At 45.6% G+C, this 18,833-nt stretch overlaps 1 long non-coding RNA gene across 4 annotated transcripts in view; it reads left to right on the top strand.

Annotated features, from left to right (window-relative positions):
* The window catches only part of LOC142019752 (uncharacterized), a 42,310-nt gene extending 24,194 nt beyond the window's left edge, over positions 1-18,116 (top strand). Inside the window, exons 2-8 of one of the 4 annotated variants that reach the window (XR_012647176.1) lie at positions 1,055-1,199; positions 2,565-2,804; positions 7,015-7,471; positions 9,679-9,819; positions 14,542-14,589; positions 15,043-15,147; positions 17,678-18,116. This is a non-coding gene — a long non-coding RNA (uncharacterized LOC142019752). Of the gene's footprint in view, positions 1-1,054; positions 1,200-2,564; positions 2,823-7,014; positions 7,472-9,678; positions 9,820-14,541; positions 14,590-15,042; positions 15,148-17,677 lie in introns of all 4 variants that reach the window. The other 3 variants (XR_012647178.1, XR_012647177.1, XR_012647179.1) reach the window with 3 other exon arrangements.
* The last annotated feature ends 717 nt before the right edge of the window (positions 18,117-18,833 follow it).

The raw sequence follows: 18,833 nt of genomic DNA, 5'->3' as shown, positions 1-18,833 counted from the left end.
AATAAAACGTCTCCAATGTATTCAGGAGTGCAACTTTCTGTTTGCTGTCCAGTACTGTAGCCTGCTCAGGGGCTTGTAGCAAAAAGTGGCACTTGGTTTTGTTTCCTTAGTATGGGAAAGAGTGAAAGGCCTGATGTTTTCCTGCCTCCATTCCCTCCCACTACGCCTGTCACCTCTGTGCCTTTTGATAGAAAATACACTTCATCCCTGTTTAGAGTCAAAGATAAATTATCTCCTAATTTAAGCATATCAGATACTTCAAAGGCTCCAATAAAGATGAAGAAAAATGGCTCTCCTGCCGAAGGGGCAATGCATTCAAGCTACATTTTAACAGAGTGAGATTAAATCTCCAGGAGCAAAATCAAAAACAACTTCCCAACTGCAAGACCGCTGGGACAATAAAACAGACTGCCTAGCAGACCTGTGGCATCTCATTCACTGCAGGTTTTCAAAAGGAGGCTGGACATGGGCAGTGGGTTGAGCCCCACTTTGGGGAGCTTGGCCCCTAGTTTTGGGAGGGGACAGCTGGATCTCTAAGCCCTAGCCCCCATGCAGCCTGCTTGAAAGAGCCTGGGGCTGGCCAAAGGCCCCCCCAGCCTTGCTTCCCTTACACTGACTCTACCCTTTGCCCTGAGCTCCCTGCAATCCACCACATACATTTTTACTGGTACTTCCTATAAGAACCCCCTCTACCACCGCTTGGCCTGAGAGCTCCCCCTCCCAAAGGGGGTGGGGATGGGCATTGCGTTCTGACAGTACCGGTAAGAAATGTAAATTACTTTCACTCCAGCTCTTTTCCAAGCTGAGATGGCCCAGTCTCATTAATCTCATTTCATGCAGAAGCTGTTCCATACCCCAATCGTTTGTTTCCTTTCTCTGAACCTTTCCAAATTCTAATATAGCTCTTGAGTGCCAGCACCTCATTTAGACCTCAACTATGCAAATAAAATGCTGGGATTATGTTTCTCAAAGCACATTACTTTGTACTAAATTTATCTGCCATTTTGTTGTCCAGTCACCCGGTTTTGAGAGATTCTTTTGTAACTCTTCACAGTCTGCCTGCAACTTAACTATCTTGAATAGTTGTTTACCTTGCTAAACTATCAAGCCAACGCTTAGCACAGGACAGCCATTGACCAAAGAAGATCCAGGGCTGAAAAGCATGTGCAGAAAGCCAGTGCAATCTGAAGGCTGCAATAGTAAGTAGAAGAGCTGGGGGGTTACCACAGGCAGGTGTGGGGTGTTTCTTTGGGGGCTGACCTTAAAACAAGCCCCCAGCAGCACACAAAGGGGTTAACTGTCTAACTCTGTGAGCCAAACCTCAGTATGCAACTTACAAACAGTGCCAAGACCCAAACAATACAGTGTTTTGTTCAGTTCAGCTCTACCTCCTCTCTCTCTCACACTGGATAGTACAGAAGGATAACCTTTTTTAACCTGTGGAGATGAGAAAACCCATTAGTACAAGCCCTGATTTAGTGAATGCAAATGGGCCATATCATATGATGTACCTGTGGAAGTCACTTACGGTGACAAATCGCAAACTTTCTAGAGTTCTGGCTGTGGCCCAGGAGCCAACATATCCTAGTCTATCTACTTCACTTCTTCAAAGGGCCTTTTGTCCACAATATACACTTAGGTTATTGCATCATTTCAGGAAATGCCAGTTCTATATACTTTCAGCTAGTGGCCCAAAACCCGTTTTTGTTTTAACTTGCATTCCTTAGAGAAATATATACACCCTACTTCAACCTTTATTTAGAGAGTATAGTTTCTGCTTTTTAGCTAAATATCCCAACTAAATTTTAAGAATGCTTCAATAAATGCATCTCTATCCCCAAAAGATACGGTGAAGTTAAACTCTGACATTTCAGAGCATGTCAATAAGGGTCAACTCTGGGAGTAGGATTGGAGTTCAGTTCAGTAAACGAAAGACCTGTTTGTCTGATGCTTTGTCCAAATGTTTTTCAGTTGTTCACTATTTTTTCCCATAAACTTGTGGGCTTTAATCCACCAAAAAGCATCCTCAGTGTGTTTTCAAGCTAAAGGTTCACCCAGAACTAATTGCTTTTTATGTCCGCGTAATCTCCCCTGTGCTGTCCATCACCCTCTATCTCGAGAAGCTACAAGTACTGTGTGCGTCAGCCATGTCTTGAAAGCCTATTTTTATACAGGGGACCTTTGCCTTAATGAGGGCTACATTCAGTGGGGTGGGAATGTTCCCAACATAAAAACTCAGGTAATTCAGGATTTGGCCTTGGAATAGAGAGGACGAGTGACAAATCTGCGTGGGAATGTATTCCTCATGCCTTCATCTTCACACACAAGGGGTGGGTAACAGGTTTCAGTGAGACCATGCAATCACATTGGCCCAATGCGCTCATGTCTGTTACAGTAAGCTGTGATAGTGACAGTAGAAACCTGGTGATGACTTAGGTCAGATGCTAGTTCTTAAGTTTAAGACGCCCTGTAATGATGGCTAGTTCATGTGGAGATTCTCAGTTTGTGGGAGGAAAGGAGAGGCACAGCTTGGTCTTACCCTGTTCGCTCCTGCTTTGCTACAGGACTGACAGGAACTTTCAAGGCAGGATCGCTCATCTGTCTTCCCCCTGCCTCTGCTGCGTCCAGCCATGAGAACACCATCCGGGTGCAGGGCAGGAGGGAGGGACGCAGTGACCCACTGGAGTTTCCCTACTCTTGCAACACACAGTTCAGTCACAGAAGCACATGTGAGCTAACCTTCTGGAGCCACTAAAGGATGCTCTGACTCCAAAAGCAGAACAAGGAGGAGAAGCTACCAGCAAGTAAGACTGCCAGTGAGAGTAAGTCAGAATGGAAAAAATGATACATGCACAGTAGAACTGCGCGCATTCAGTGCTATGCTAACAGAAAAATAATGATATTATGATTCAGGCACTGGCCCAAGATGCAGGAAATCTTGATTCTTTCCCTGCTTCTGTTACAGGCCCAAGCATGTGCATGCTTGGGCAAACCACATTAACAATCTGTGCCTCAGTTCACCATTTGTATAATGAAAGAGGGTTGTACTTCCTGCCATATGTCTCTCCTGCAAAACTGCAGGTGAGACGGCGATAGCTGTCAGGACTTGGCACGGTGAAGGGCTCCCCAGTTGGCATTACAGCGGCATGAATGTCCCTCCCCCACCCCAAGAAAGCCTTATGTCAGGTCTTCCCAGCCCAAGTCGCAACAGCTGTCCCAGTTCTGTCTTCAGTGCTATCCATGACACACACACACCTGGCAATGGATGGTGACGGCTATACACAGACTATAAACCTGATCCCGAGTCTATTGACGTCAGTGGCAAAACACTCCACTGGCATCAATGGTGCAGGATAAAGGTCTAAAATTGGGCAATTTTTGTTGCATATTAATTTAGGAATCAGGGTAGACAGGCTTTTTTAAGAACCACTATGAAGTACAAGCTTCTCACCCCACAGTGCCTCGCCACCATGCAGGGTGACTTCTTATTCTAGCAGAGGTGGCTATCGAGGTCATTTGCATGAAACATAATTTGATACGAATATCTAAAATTTATCCTGAGATTTTCAGCACCTGATTAGATTGCAGTTGTTTGTCTGTCAGCCGTCTGGTTAACATACTCCTGACTTCATATTGAGAAGTTTTAGAAAATAAATGACCATGGCACCAGTAAATTTAACCATATTTACATTGACAAGCATGGAAATTTCTGAATTAAACCAGAACACACAGCTGCAATATTTACAGAAGTATTCCGCATGCTGACTACAACACAGCAAAACCTCCTTGGTCCCTTCTCCCGCAACGTCAGATCAACACAGGTGTTACTCTAGTCACTGAGAAAAGTGCACAGAAAGCCGCCTCAGCCATCAAGGCAATACATCCACACTGAACAGTAGCTGCTGCTGGTGACAGGGTTTGCCAGCGTAGTCTTCAGCAGCACGAGGGAAGAGAGAGTTGTGAGGTTCTTGACTGAGGCAGGAAACCACTGTTTTGTTAGCCGACACTACGGGGTTATTGCCAGGTCGAGGCTGAGAAAGGCGCTTAGGGGCTGCAGCCCAGGGCTCCAGCTTAGTCCCCTCTCCTTCCCCCCTGTGCTGCAGCCACTAAAGCCCCTGTGCTCTGGGGCAGCCCTTCCTGGCTGGAGGGAGCAGGGAGAAGATGGCTTTACGCATTGCTGCTCCTCCTCCCCTGAGCTGGCACTGTATTGCTGTGTGTGTATGTGGAAGCTCAGTCCCTGCACTGCCTTTGCCTGGAGGCTCCACCACTGTAGTGGCCAGGAGTCATGGTCTTTGGGAGCTGTGGGCAGAGCAGTGCCTGAGAGTGGTGACAACTGTTCCTCCCTGCCCCACACCACCCTCTGAATGGGAACTGCCCCAGACAAGCAGGCCTGCCCATGTGGGTTGGAGGAAGGGGACAATTTGCCCACTGGCGGTCAGCGCCCCAGGCCCCTTTGAACTGCCGCCAGGGCACAGCTCCAGGTGGCTCTGGGTGCTGGCGGGGCGGGGGGGGTGTGCTGTGGTCTGGACAGATCTAAGGGTTGACTGTCCTCGGCCCTGTCCCTGCCACACTCAGCCCCAGACCCACCCCTTGCCCCAGGGCCTGTGGTAGCTGTCAGCCCCACTGCAGGTAAGTGACCCAAACTGCAACGTCTTGTCCCAGACCTGATACTCCTCCTGCACCTTAACTCCCTCCCAGACAGCACACCCCACCCCTGCCTCTGGCCTTGAGTCTGCTCCCACAGCTCCAAACCCCTGGGCCCCAGCCGAGAGCCCCTTCCTGCACCCCACATCTCACCCCCAGTTAGAGCCTTCACCTCCTATTGCATCCCCCCTCCTGCCTCAATCCACAGTCTCTTCCACACACTGCACCCCTCGTAGGGGCCGCACAAAATTTAAAGGCCCTGGGCTCCCAGAACAGTTAATCTATCTTTACAATAAGCTACAAATGACAGGGTGTGTATGAGCCAAGAACCTATCCCCTCCTTCCTAACTTACAGTAGGTTACAAATGCATTTGCTTTGGGGGTGTGGCTTCACTGCTAACTCCAAGCAACACCACAACAGCCACTGCCTCTTTCCAAGTTTCTTCCCTGAGCTTTGCTGTTACTAGGGTTTCCACGCTACGTTTTTCAGTGCTGATTCCCCAGAGAGCTACTCCACCTTCCCTCAGCCTAATTAGAGCTTGCAAACCACACCCACTGGAGTAATAAGAAAGCTGCTATAGCCTTGTGCTGTGTTCTAAGAACTGAAAACTAGGTGAGTCAACAGAAGCACCAGGCTGCCAAGCAGAGCCAGATTAATGCTTCCAGAGACTCATGGCCATAAGATTTTGTGGAGCACTCTAGGTTCCAGAATGGGTCCAAAATGTGAGGTTCAGTGTGTAATGGGGTGAGGGCATGAGGCATCTGGGGTGCAGGATCAGGATCCAGGATGGGGCCAAGGGTTTTGGAGTGCAGGAGCAGGCTCAGGTCATGAGGTTGAGGTGCAGGGTTTGGGTGGGAGTTAAGTGCAGGAGAAGACCCATGACTGGGGATGTGGGTTCTAGCAGAGAGCTAGGGTTCTGGAGCAGCCTCAGGGCTGAGGTGCAGAATCTTGGAGATAGCTGTGGTGTCGGAGGAGGCTCAGAGCAGGGGGCAAGGCATGGGTAGCTTCCATTTGGTTGTGGTGGTAGTGAGGAGGAGAAGGAACAGGTGCTCCATATGGCCAGCACTCACCTGTGGGCTCTGCCCCCTGTAGCTCCTATTGGCCATGATTCCTGGTGCTGTGGGAGTAGGGGGACAATACCTGCAGGTGAAAGCAATGTGAGGAGGGAGCTTCCTGGTGTTCATAGCTCCAGATTGTGGGGATGGAATTTTAGTACATGGAGCTCATCTCCCTCCCACACCAGATAGGGCTGGCGGGAAACATGGGGGCTGTAGGGTCTATAGCCCAGAGCTGCAGGGGTCCACCTCTTAGCCACAGATCCTGGGCTGCAGCCTCCAAAGGCCCTTTTTAGTCCAGCCCTGCTGCCATGCTGTTATTTGAGGGAAGATAATCTAACTGAATGACCTGGTCATCATAAGCAGTTATGTGGACTGCTCCCAAGACAGTCTGATGGCACTGAATTATACGATGACTGAACTGCAGGTGTTAAAGCAGGACTGGACCCTGCATTCTGATGAAATGGAAAGTTACATACTTCCTCACTGAACTATTCCCAGCTTGCCCATAAACTATAAAGCCATTTAACTTTCATACAAGCCACATATTAAATGCTTTGCATGGTCAGCAATAAATGGGCATATGGAAGGTCCCATCTTTGAGACAAACATATCTGTGATGTTGCTGACTGAGATTGGATTGTCCATTAATTGCAGTTAACTCACACTATTATCTCATAAAATTAATTGTGATTAATCACACTGTTAAACAATACCAAGCAAAACTAAATAATTTTGGATATTTTTCTACATTTTCAATATTGATATCGATTGCACAAAATACAAAACATGCCGCGCTCACTTCATATTTTTATGATAAATGTTTGCACTGTAAAATAGATTTTTTCAGTTTAGCTCATACAAGTACTGCAGTGTGCGTTCTACTGTGAAAGTGAAACTTACAAATCTAGATTTTTTTTGGTTATGTACCTGCACTCAAAAACAAGACAACATAACAAGAGACACTCACTCCAACTTCTTATCATGCCAGCCACTGAGGTTAACAAGTTTGTTTACTTTGACAGGAGATAACACTGCCTGCTTCTTATTTACTGTCTCCTGAAGGTGAAAACAGGCATTCACGTTGCACTTTTATACCCAGCATTACAATGTGTTCACATGCCTCATATGTTAAACAGTCTTGTACCTGTTCACCCTTCATTCTTATACCTCTTCAGGCTTCCAGAAGACGTATCCATACTAATTATGCTCATTAAAAATATGCAAATTAAATTTGCAACTAAACTCATTGGGAGAGAAATGTGCCTCCCTACTCTGTTTTATTCACATTCTGCCATATATTTCATATTTTAGCAAACTCAAGAGAGATGATCCCAGCACACACGTTTTAAGAATGCTTTCATGATTCATTTGACAAAGCACAAAGCAGTTACCTGTGCGAGATTGCTAACGATAGCTGCAGCGCTTGAACCAAGGCTTAAGAATCTGAAGTGCCATGTGAAATCTGAGAGAGATGATGTGTGGACCAGGCGTTCAGAAGTCTAAAAAGAGCAGCACTCGAATGCAGAAGTTACTGAACTTGAAACACCTGAAAGAAAAATCAACAGTCTGCTGGCGGCATCGGATTCAGCTGATATAACCTCAGCCCACACTGCTTTGAATCCTTATTGAACAGAACCTACCATCAGCAGGAAGAATAGGAAGCAGGTTCTCTGGAATGGTGTTGAAGCATAAAGGGACTGATAAATCTTTGGTGCATCTGGTGTAAACATCTTGGTCGTCCAACGACACCAGTGCCATATAAACACAGGTGAGTGGTGAGGGAAGTCTGGGGGTGGGGGCGCATCAACCGTGTGCCCCGCCCCTCCCATGACCTGCTTTGCCCCCACCCATCTCTTTCTGCACAAGTACCACACCACTGCCGGCGAGTATGGGGCAGTCCCGCTGCTGGAGTGGCATGGCCTGAGTGTAGAGCTGCACGACTCTGGGGAGGGGCAGGACTGCCCTGGCACTGACAGTAAGTGCAGGGCGGCACTGATGCCTGGGGGGTGAATGTGACCCCCTGTTCATTCCTACACATCGCCTATGTGTACATTTTCACGTCACACTAAACAAGAAGCGGACAGGATTATCTGCTGTGAATTGTAACCAAACTTGTTTGTTTGAACAAGTAGCAGGGTTGAGCGGGCCTGGGAGCCATACAGTTTTACACTTATATTTTTGAATACAGATTTTTGTTACACAATTCTACATATGTAAATTCAACTTTGATGACCAAGTGATTGCATACAGCACTTGTGTGAGGGGAAAGATACTATTTGTTTTTTTTAAAGTGCAAATAGTTGTAATTAAAAATACAAAGTTAGCACAATACAGTTTGTACTGTGTTGTAATTGAAATCAGTTTGTTTGAAAATGTAGAAAACATACAAAATATTTAAAATACATGGTATTCTGTTGTTTAACAGCCAGATTATCATGATTTTTTAAACCTCTGGACAGCTCTAATTAAAGTATTACCATGTAGATCATTGTTGCTGCCAGTTATGTAATTGCAGCAAATCTTGTACAAAGTAGGTCATATAAGAGGCCTATGGCAAAGTTTTCATTTGCTGAACATGCTGCTATTTGTAGGCATCTGTTGAGTTTGTATCTGCAGTTATGAATATTGATTATGTACCTGTTCCTGTGGTAGTGCCTCCTGGGTAATCTGCATCCAGTCTGAACTGTGAATTGAGTATATAAGTCCTTGGTTCAAAACACATGATAAGTCATGAAACAAAGTTATTCATAACCGACATGGGCAACGGCCTCTGCTGGGACTCAGCAAAGCACGTGTGGGCATATGATGAGACCAAGTGACACCAAACTCCATCTTGTTACTGTAATTTTCCATAAGCTGTGTGGAGGGTTTTGTTTTGAAACAATAGGGGCTTGTCTACATTTCTGTGAAGACTGACTAAGTCAGGGTGAGTGTGTGGGCGTATATATATATATAATGCTACAATATTGAGGAGTACAGAGGTTGACTGCTGACCCCAGACAGCTCAGTTTCACATATCTTTACCAGATGCATGAAATCAAACTCTGGAAGATAGACCCCGGTCAGGTCCAGGTCTGTGAGATAGGTATATCTCCATATATTTTTTCTGTTCTGTGAGATAGGTATATCTCCATATATTTTTTCTGTTGTCACTAATTCATTCAATTTTACTGGGAGAAATCAATGGTGAAAACAGAGCCTATTAGGTTGCATTAGTCCCCAGTTTCACAGTCAAGTACTTTGAAAGATATTCAGCTCTTGGATACATATCCACCATGGGCCTCAGTGGATTTTAGCTGTAGTCATTTGAGATTAAGAAGCAACTTCCTACTTTAAGGTGTCAGATTTCAGTTTGGCCTACAATTAATTTCCCCTATGTAGCTTACGGTACCAAATGAGGTCAGATGCAGCAATTCTATTTTATTTGCCTCCTAATTTATGCCCGAGGCATTTCTGTAATAAATAATAATTTGGAAATTCCTAAAGGCTCCTAAAAGATTCCCAAGGGATCTTTAGCCACACATTTCAAAGAAACAATCAAATGAGAAAAAAACTAGATATTGAAACTCTTACAAATAAAAAGAGTCAAGAAGTGCTTTCTACCAGGTGGAATACATTATGTCAGGAGCTCAAGGGGAGAAAACCACAAAAAAGAAGGACACAAAAGGAAATACAGCTATGATATCTCCTTTAGTCTGTATGCTACATTCTGGAGATTCATATGGAATTCATTATTTCCCCTCCTTAGCACACAACACAAGGTGTGAGTTAATAAACAGAGCAATTCTACATGCTCACAACAAAGGTTGGAAACCATGCCAAAAATACACGTTTGGTTTCAGGATAGCTTGGCTAGCTTTCTGATTTTGATGTGAAACCATAAGACATTTGCAGTTTTGCATAAGTTTAGACAAAGCCAGTTGAGACCCCACTGTGGTTAGCTTTAAGATTGTCTGTTAAATTCTTCCCCTGCAGCCAATTCAAATCCAAGCTCAAGGAGTGAGCACACAGAATGAACCTCACGTGAGCATTCCAGAGCCACAAGGACAAGAAAGATAACAAGATACAAGATCTGTTTGCAGCTTTTATCAAAAATATGGCAGTCATTATCGGAGAGTAAGATATACATTGTGCCTTTTTACTACAGCCTGCATCCAAAGGCTGAGCCATGAGTTGTTGCATAAGGAATGTTTTTAAAGGTTACACTCTATAGAGTCTATATTTGATTGGCTCACCTTATTTCCTTACAGGTTAATGATGTTGTAAAGAGTAGAAAATCAGAGTGGCCATAAAACACACACTTGGCCATTACAAAGCTCAGAAGTAGTACATTTTGCTACCAGCTTTCATCAAGTATATAGGCTTTGTAGCAACTGTAGAGTCTTTTTCTCAAATCAAAGTCTATAGTGAGATTTCACAAGTCACTCAATTTCTCCAACAATCAGTACAAAGAGCAAAAAGAAACAACATACTAATATGGAAAAATTCAGACCTGGGATAAGCCAGTGCAGTTTCTTACAAATTGTGTCCACTTACTACTTGTTGGATTTATTGAAGTCTGGAAAATGTATCCTTCCAGGCATGGCACCTTACAAGCATGCACACACACAGTGTTGGGATAGCCAGGCAGTCTTGCTGGGATCCTCACCACCACCAAGTCCATCTCACCCACCATATGAACCTTTAATCAAAGCCCAAATGCTAGCAAACTGTACTGTGAGTGACTGTGGTGCCGTGTATAGTTGCTGGTTAGTGATCCCCCACTTTCACAGGCCTTGGGAGGCAGACCAGTCCTTGCCCACAGACAACCTGAAGCAAATCCTAACCAGCAACTGTACACCACACCACAGTCACTCTAACTCAGGGACCCATCCATGCAACAAACCTCGTTGCCAGCTCTGCCCACATATCTACACCAGCAACACCATTACAGCGCCTAACCAGATCAGCCACACCATCGTGGGTTCGTTCAGCTGCACATCTACCAATATAATTTATGCCATCATGTGCCAGCAATGCCCCTCTGCTATATACATCGGACAAACTGGACAGTCTCTACGTAAAAGAATAAACGCACACAAATCAGATATCAGAAATGGCAACATACAAAAACCCGTAGGAGAGCACTTCAATCTCCCGGGCCACACAGTAGCAGACTTAAACGTAGCTATCCTACAGCAAAGAAATTTCAGGACCAGACTCCAAAGAGAAATTGCTGATCTACAATTCATCTGCAAATTCAACACCCTCAGCTCAGGCTCAAACAAAGACTGTGAATGGCTGGCTGAATACAAAAGCAGCTTCCCCTCCCTTGGTGTTCACACCTCCAGATCAACTGCTGGTAGTAAGCCTCATCCTTCCTGACTGAGCTAACCTTGTTATCCCCAGCCTTGCTCTGGCTTATTTATACCTGGCCCTGCAGATTTCCATGACCAGCATCTGATGAAGTGAATCTTTGCTCACAAAAGCTCATGCTCAAAACTTTTCTGTTAGTCTATAAGGTGCCACAGGACCCTTCGTTGCTGTTACAGACCCAGACTAACACGGCTACCCCTCTGATACTTGACTTCCCTGGGAGTAACTCCTAAAAGTTGATTTTACAATGCCAGCCTATACAAGTGCAGATGGCAGCCTTATTAAAATCAATTTTATTAGCTTCAAAAACTGTCCCACAATGCCCCTTGCTGTGTCCTGTCTGGTCATCATTTCACCTCCGCTGCTCTTCACTTCCTTTCCTCTCTGGACAGCATGGTGGGCAGACATCAGGAGCACATCTCTGCTGTACACCTAGTAGCCAGGAGTTCCCAGGTTGCAAAAGAGCCCCAGCAAGGAGCCATCAGGAGATCCTGGACTTCACCACAGTTTGTAGGGAAGAAGCTATCTTTGGTCAGCTCAAAGCCAGCAAAAGTAATGCCAGTATTTAGGCAAAGATATCACAAGGCATAATTCTCAAATGGCACACCACGGTTGCTCAGCAGTGCTTCATTAAAATCGAGGACCTGAGGCAAAATTACCAAAAGTGAAAAGAATCTAACGGTCGGTCTGGAGCATCTCCCCAGAAATGCCGCTATTCTGATGAGCTCCATGCTGTTCTGGGAACAGACACAACCTCTTCCCCCAGAAGATGCATGTACTCCTCAGCATGTGTTGCTCAGCAGGATGATGAGGCAGGGTCTGATTTGTTGGACGAGGAAGAGGTGGATGACAGCAGGGTGCAGTGAAGTGCAGAAGCTGACCCTGCAAGCCAGGAGCTGTTTCTGGGCTTGGAGCCCATCCCCTTATCTCAGGAAGAGGCTTCAGAGCCAAACTGGGATGCTGGAGAGGGCACTTCTGGTGAGTATGCTTTTTTCCTACTGATAATAGTATGGCGCAATTGTGGGGTGGCAGGTCTGTGCCCATTTCCCATAGAAGAGTTTGTCAGCATTTCTGGGGGTGGAGCACTGATTCTGTTTGGACATCTCACTGAAGGTCTTAGACAGGCACTTTTGTATTGTCCTCACGAGATTTTTGGGCAGATCTGACTTATTCCTGCTTCAATGGTAAGACACCTTACTGTGCCAAGCCACCAGTAAGTAATCCAGAATCATGGCCCTACAGAGCATTCTTGCAAATTTTCCAGCCTTGTACCTGGACAGTATGAGCATTCTTTCCTTATCCCTTTTTCTTACTCTGAAGAGGCTGATGTCTCCTTTGGCAGCCTAGAAGGCATGGAATGTTTTGTGAGTCACTAACAATTTTTCACCTGTGACCCATCCAGGACAGAGCAAAACTCATGCAGCCTCACTGGCTTTTAAATCATGGCACGGCGAGCTCCCCCTCCCCACTGGCTGGCAGGTGATTGGACCCTGCCCTGTTTCTCGTGTGTGCCTGCAGGGAGTTTTTAAATCATGACACAGCCTGCTTTGAAATCCAGGTGCTTCTTTAAGAAGCCCACATGGCCGGCCTCCCCTTCCTCCCCCCAGGGCCAGCAACCAATCGGACATTCAGCAACCCCTTCTCCCCGCAGGCCAGAGGGCGATCAGACCCTGCCCTGGTTCACGTGCACACCTGCAGTGACTTTTAATGATTTTTTTTAACTCCTGGTGCAGCCTGCTTTTAAATCCAGGTGCTGATTTAAGAAGCCCGTGTGGCAGGCCTCTTTTCCACTGTCCAATACATGCCCCGTTATGTGCCACCCTACCCATATTCATTCCCCTCATCTGTATCCCATGGCCATTCCATTCATGCCCATTACATGCCACCCTTTCCACATTCATTCTCCTCCCCTGGCCAGGGATCTGTATCCCCCCAGCCTCTCCAGGGTTCCCCATTTCAGATCTCCCTCCATACAATCAGTCCCCTCCCATGCTCGGGCTCTGCATCCCCCGTCCAATCTATGCCCCACCCTTGAATTCTTCCTCCCTCCACACCTTATTGGGGTCCCAGAACAAGCAGGGGAAGGTCATGGAGATCCCCACACTCTGCTCCCAGGGAATCACCTACTAGCAGAAGGCTAACATTCTAGCAACCATGAGTTTATTATCCTTTTTTTTCCCCCCTATAACCACCACTCTATCATTAGGGCCTCCTAAATAAAACCATTGTACTTTGGAAAAAGACAGTTTTGCTTATTAGTTAACATGCTTTGGGTTTGGATGTGGTGGTGACGGATCTCACGTGGTTGGAGGCAGTTTCATAAAGGGCAAAGAAATACCATGAGTGTGGTGGAGGCAGGGATGCAAGTTAGCAGCAGGAGATTCAGGACCCTTCACACTCATTCATAAACTTGGTTTTGAAACCTGATTTTCATTGCTTCTTTCTGTACTTTCTTGTTTGCCCTTTGTTTGGTTCCTGATCATTTCTGGCCAGGAGAGATGTCTCTGCCCCCGACACTGGCATGAAATTTTCCCCTTTTGTCTTACACGTTTTGAAGAATACAGCAGGCCCCAATTACGAGAATAATGTTTTCTTCACTCAGGTCTAAGTGGGTCAGAAGGCACCTGAACCTGGTTTTTAAATGGCCAAAGGTACATTCTACCACTATTCTGCATGTGCTCAGCCTGTAGTTGAAGTGCACCTTACTGGAGTCCAGGGTGCCTGTGTATGGCTTCGTGATCATCGCATGACCGCAAAACTATGTGTTCCCGCCAGTCTGAGCTGGTTTTGCAGGTCCAGAACCTGCACTCCACAGTGTACAGTAACTTCAGAGCTGCAAACAACTCCACAGTGCTACTCTCCAGGTCTTGATGTCCTTCAGTGCCCTCCACATCAATCCACTGATAGTGCATGGGCATTACATTCAGAATATACTGCATTGCAGTGTGGGAAGGCATCACAAAATGCTGCACCAAACATTGAAGCATCTCAGGATCCATGTCATTCTTTGAAATGGCAGGTGGTAGTCAATGTAAAAGCAGTGCAAAAATTCCCTAGTCCATTTCTTTTCCTCAGGAAGTAGGGGCAATGCATTCTACGATGATGACATCAGAAACCTGGAACCACTTGTGGCAATTTTTTTTCCGCACCAGACACTGGCACATAATCCCAAAATGCAATGGGGCTGGAGGAACTGTGGGGTAGGAGCCCACAATGCACTGCTGCCTAAATTTGACTGTGGCAAGCTGATGGGGACACACTAGCCTGACTTTGTGAGCAGTTTTGGACACTCAACTCTGCATTTATGAAATCTCATGTTTGAAAGTCGACTTTAATAAATTCAGTTTTATTCCCAAGTGTAAACATATCCCTCACAGTTTGTGTATGAGAATTTGCCTCAAGGAATAGGAAAACAATTTTACATTTGTTAGACAGAAAGTCAGACATTATGTATTTTAAACTCATCATTTCCCAATTGCCCAGGAACACGGGATGAAGATAAGCCCCTGCTGAAATCAATGAGGGCCACAGGTATGATTAATATATCATTGTTATGCTTTTACACATAAGCTTGGGTTATTTAAACTCGGAGGGTCTTTGTTCAGTCCTGTACATTTTACTAATTCACTATTTAGTTAATTCTGCTTTTAATGTGAGGATGAGGTGACAGTGATTTATGTGAAGAAGCTGTAGTAGACATAGTAGTAAACTGGATGCCTGAAAAGTAGGCACTCAGGTAACACCCACAGTCCTCACTGGCCATATACTGTAGTATTTAAAAGCACTGATTACTCACGTGCTAAGCACACAGAAATTAGCTGATCTGCCTATTGGGCCACTATTTGGTTACAGATGCTAGAGACTTCCATGGGAGCTTGTCCTCTGCAATAGGTCCCTTGCTATTGTCTGTGGTAACAAAGAAGTAATGATTCACGTGGCAATATCCATCCACATTCCTAATGCATCCTATACTCATCATACCAGGGAATAGGATATACATACATGGAGATTTTCTTCTGCATGTTGACCATGAAGACTTCAAGACTCTGGAGAAGAGTGCAGTATAAGAACATACATAGAAAAAAAATGGTAAGTTAAATTGCTCCTGCAGTCAAATAGTGGCAGACATAAATTTTTTTTCCTCATATAATACGGGGTTTATTGCAGTACGCTCTGATGGTTTTATATTCTCAACTGCGGTATACTGGCAACATATTTGTATAGTGATATGATGAATATTTCCCTGGAGAGGTCTACCGTTGTACAGTCTGCTGAGCCAAGCAAAGTTACCATGTTTAATCCAAAGAGAGATTAGAAAACATGATATAATTCACTTCTTCCCCACATGTACTTAAGATGCAATTAGAAAGAGCTTCATTGCTGTGCGCGTGCAGGTAGGTTACACAAAAGACTTCTGATAAAGGGTCAGATTTTTAAGGTGTGCCTGAGTGACTGTAGACACACAAGTGCTATTGAAAGTCAGTTAGATGTGTTCCGAAGTCACTTGAGAAATACTACCCCCAACAAGGAAAACAGGCCCAAAACTAATTCAACCTCCTGCACAGAAGCAGTGACGATGGTTATTTCAGCATGAATTACTTCTGTGCAGCCAGGGTGGAAAAGAAGTCAAGGATTAAGCACAAGGAGGAAATGGGCTCAACACCCTCAAGTGCCCGGGGGAGGCAGGGTGCTCTACAACGAGGAGTGCTGAATTCAGAAGGAAGTTGTGCCCAGCCTGTGGGAGGGAATGAGAAGGGAGCATGGGGCCCCCTGCTCCTTATTCCCATCCATGCAAGGCTGGATATGATCACACACAGTTCTTGGACTCACCTGAACAAAAGGACTGGGCAGAACTAGCAAATTCCTCAGTGAGTCACAGGCAGGGCTGTCCCTGAGCACACACAGAGTACGCAGCCGTGTAGGGACCCACTAAAGTTGGGACACCACTTTGCCCCAGATTAAGTAATGCCCTATGCTGTGCCTGTGTATACCCAGCACAGCCAAAGACCAGTGCTGCCTCAATCATCCCTAAACACCTGAGCCTCTGCTCCACCTCCTGGATGCAGCCACCCAATCCCCTGGCTCCCTGCTCTGCCTCCTGACCCACAGCACTGATGAGCTGCACTGCTCCCTCTTCCACCTGTTCTCCACCAGCCCCCCCCCCAGCCCTGAGCATAGCACCCACCCTGCAGAGTTGCTGCCCAGCTCCTCGGCAGTGAGGGAGGGTGCAGATACTTGGGCTGTGTGGAGCACCTGAAGCCATAAGGACGGCCCTGTCACAGGGAAGTTTTGACAGCAACACGTGCTGCCTGCTTCCTGTGGCTGCCAGTGTTCACACGGTGGGGAGGGTAATATCAGAGCACCCACTGCAGCACAACAGAATCCCTAGCAAATAGGGAGCTCAGTAGGTAGAACAGAGGGCTTCCCCATCTAATCAAATAACTCTCCTAGGTATGATTGCCTTCCTACAGGATGAATGCTGAACACGATCTCGCAAGATTCTTTCAGAACTCGTTTACTCAAACGTGAGAATCGTTCCTTGAATTGCAACAGCTAGGAGAGATCCAGCAATTACTGTACCAAGTGTCAGAATAATTAGGATGTTCTCCTCAAGACAGATGGACAGAGTGTCCACCAAGCAGCAAAACCATCAAAAGGCTTTTGTGCCAGCAATAATTAACTGCGATACAGTTGCTGTAAATTATGTTTCGAGAACACTTGTCCTAAAGATATATCCATATTAAAAAACTATATTAAGGGAGCATAAAGGATATAAAGTCAAGTATTGTAAAGTTATGGAGAGAAGGTGAGAGAGAGAAGCAAACAGGAAGTTTAGAAAGGGAAGTATTTGGCAACTCTTACACTACTGTTCTACCTATAATCATGGAGTGCACAGAGTTTGGATAAAGTTACACATGGACAATCTGAAAATAGAGGAGTAGATATTAAATGGCACACCCTGACAAAGATATGTTTGTTTGATCTATTTTGCAAAATCAAGTTTCAATGTAAGTGTTATTTCAGCAGCAGCCTCATAACAGAAAAACGGGTAAGAATTCGATGGCTGGAAAAGAAATTCACAGCTGTTGAAGTGTGTACTCCTGGAGTCAATCACTTCCATTAATTGTGCAATGGGGGACTACATATTTCAGACGGGCTAGGGAAGAGTGAACCCTGGGCATGAGTGAACCTTTTGCGTGAGGGCGGTCCTCAGAACATTTCAGGAACTTAAAGAAAATTCTTTGGACTTCGTTTCTGTAGCGCTTCTCTGCATTTCCCAGCATCAGCTGAGTCTGGAAGCACAGTACCCCAAATAGCACAAGGGAGACTTTCTTGAGAGCTTTTGACAAATTCCCTTCAGGTGGCAAGAGATTCCTGGGTACTTGGCTCATCCCAGCTGAGTGAAGAGCAGTTTACAATGGGCTGCCTAGCCAGTTTTCTAGTGAAAGGTGGAAGATAGACGCATAAGGAGGTTTGGGGAGTGATTTCATTTAAAGGCTGTAGTTATATTAACAAATCAGAAATGCAGCCTAGAGGATTTAAGAGTCTGAAACAGACATTTGATTATTAATGAAGCCCTTGTTCAACAATCTCTTCACATTTTTATTTCCCTTTGTAGGCTTTACTTTGAAAATGCTGGAGGCTCATGTGGGGTTGTGATGTTTCTTGTCAGGCCTGTGATGAAAACAGAATGAAGTGCCTATCATGTGCGGAAGGCTTGTACCTCAAGAACAGTCAGTGTCTGCTTAATTGCTATCAGAGAAGGCAGTTACCTGCAAGCATTACTCAGCCTTCTGTGATAGCTGCTCTGATGCAAAAATGGAAATAATGGTGCTGCTTTTTGAATTAGTCTTAGTGCCTCATTGCTGATTCTCACAAATGATACGTGTTCACTTGCCCTTATTGATCCCACTCACATTTCCACCAATAAAACTTAAGCCTTTGAATGTTCACAGCAGCTCACACAAAAGGGGACTAAACAGGGCTGAAGCCAATTCAGTTACAATGAATGGATACTTGGGGAAGGGGCTTGCTTTTCTCATTCAGCCCAATGTGAGTTTGAGCATTTGAAAAAACAATTCTGTTCTCTGGACACAAGCGTCTTCTTCTTTAATACAAGTGTCACTGAAAATATGACCAGGTACGATTTTTCCTAGTAATATCCCTATTTATCCAATAACAACTTTTGAAGAGTATTTCTGTAATGGGTTGGTGTGTTGCATTAACAGTTCTTCCACTATCAACCAATGTCACTACTGGAGCACCAGTGGGAATGAAATAGTTGATTTCCTTGCTTAACTAATTCTCTGAAATCAACCCTGAACAGAGCTCGGTGAATAATTGATTTTCCACCTTAGGAGCCAAAAACAAGTGTGAGTGTTTTATGTTTTGGGGTGTGTAACAGGGTAGAGCCCCGTGTTCCTCTGTGTGTTGACCTGCAGATATTCCCATCTGCGGATACACATGGGTGTCTGCTGATTTCAGGGCTCTACGCCCAACAGATGCTGTGGCCAATGGAGAGGAAAGTGGTCCTGGTGCCTCCAGTAGCTGGCACCCATGCTGGCAGTTTCTCTTGGGAGTGCGGCTGCACCATTCCGAGCCCAGCTCCCAGCCATGTCTCCTGGATGGGGTTCTAGAGCCCTGAGGGCAGCGGAGCTGGGGGAGTACAGTGCACTGCCAAGAGGAGCTGCCAATGCAGGGCAATAATGGCTGGGGGTGGCAGGACCAGGTTCCTCTCCATTGGCTGCAGTGTTTCCAGGGAGAGGAGCTTTGGG

This window comes from Carettochelys insculpta, chromosome 12, assembly GCF_033958435.1.
Source record: "Carettochelys insculpta isolate YL-2023 chromosome 12, ASM3395843v1, whole genome shotgun sequence".
In the NCBI taxonomy this organism is placed as follows: Eukaryota; Metazoa; Chordata; order Testudines; family Carettochelyidae; genus Carettochelys; species Carettochelys insculpta.
The sequence above is the reverse complement of the archived record's forward strand: the minus strand, read 5'-3'. Positions and strand labels throughout refer to the sequence as shown.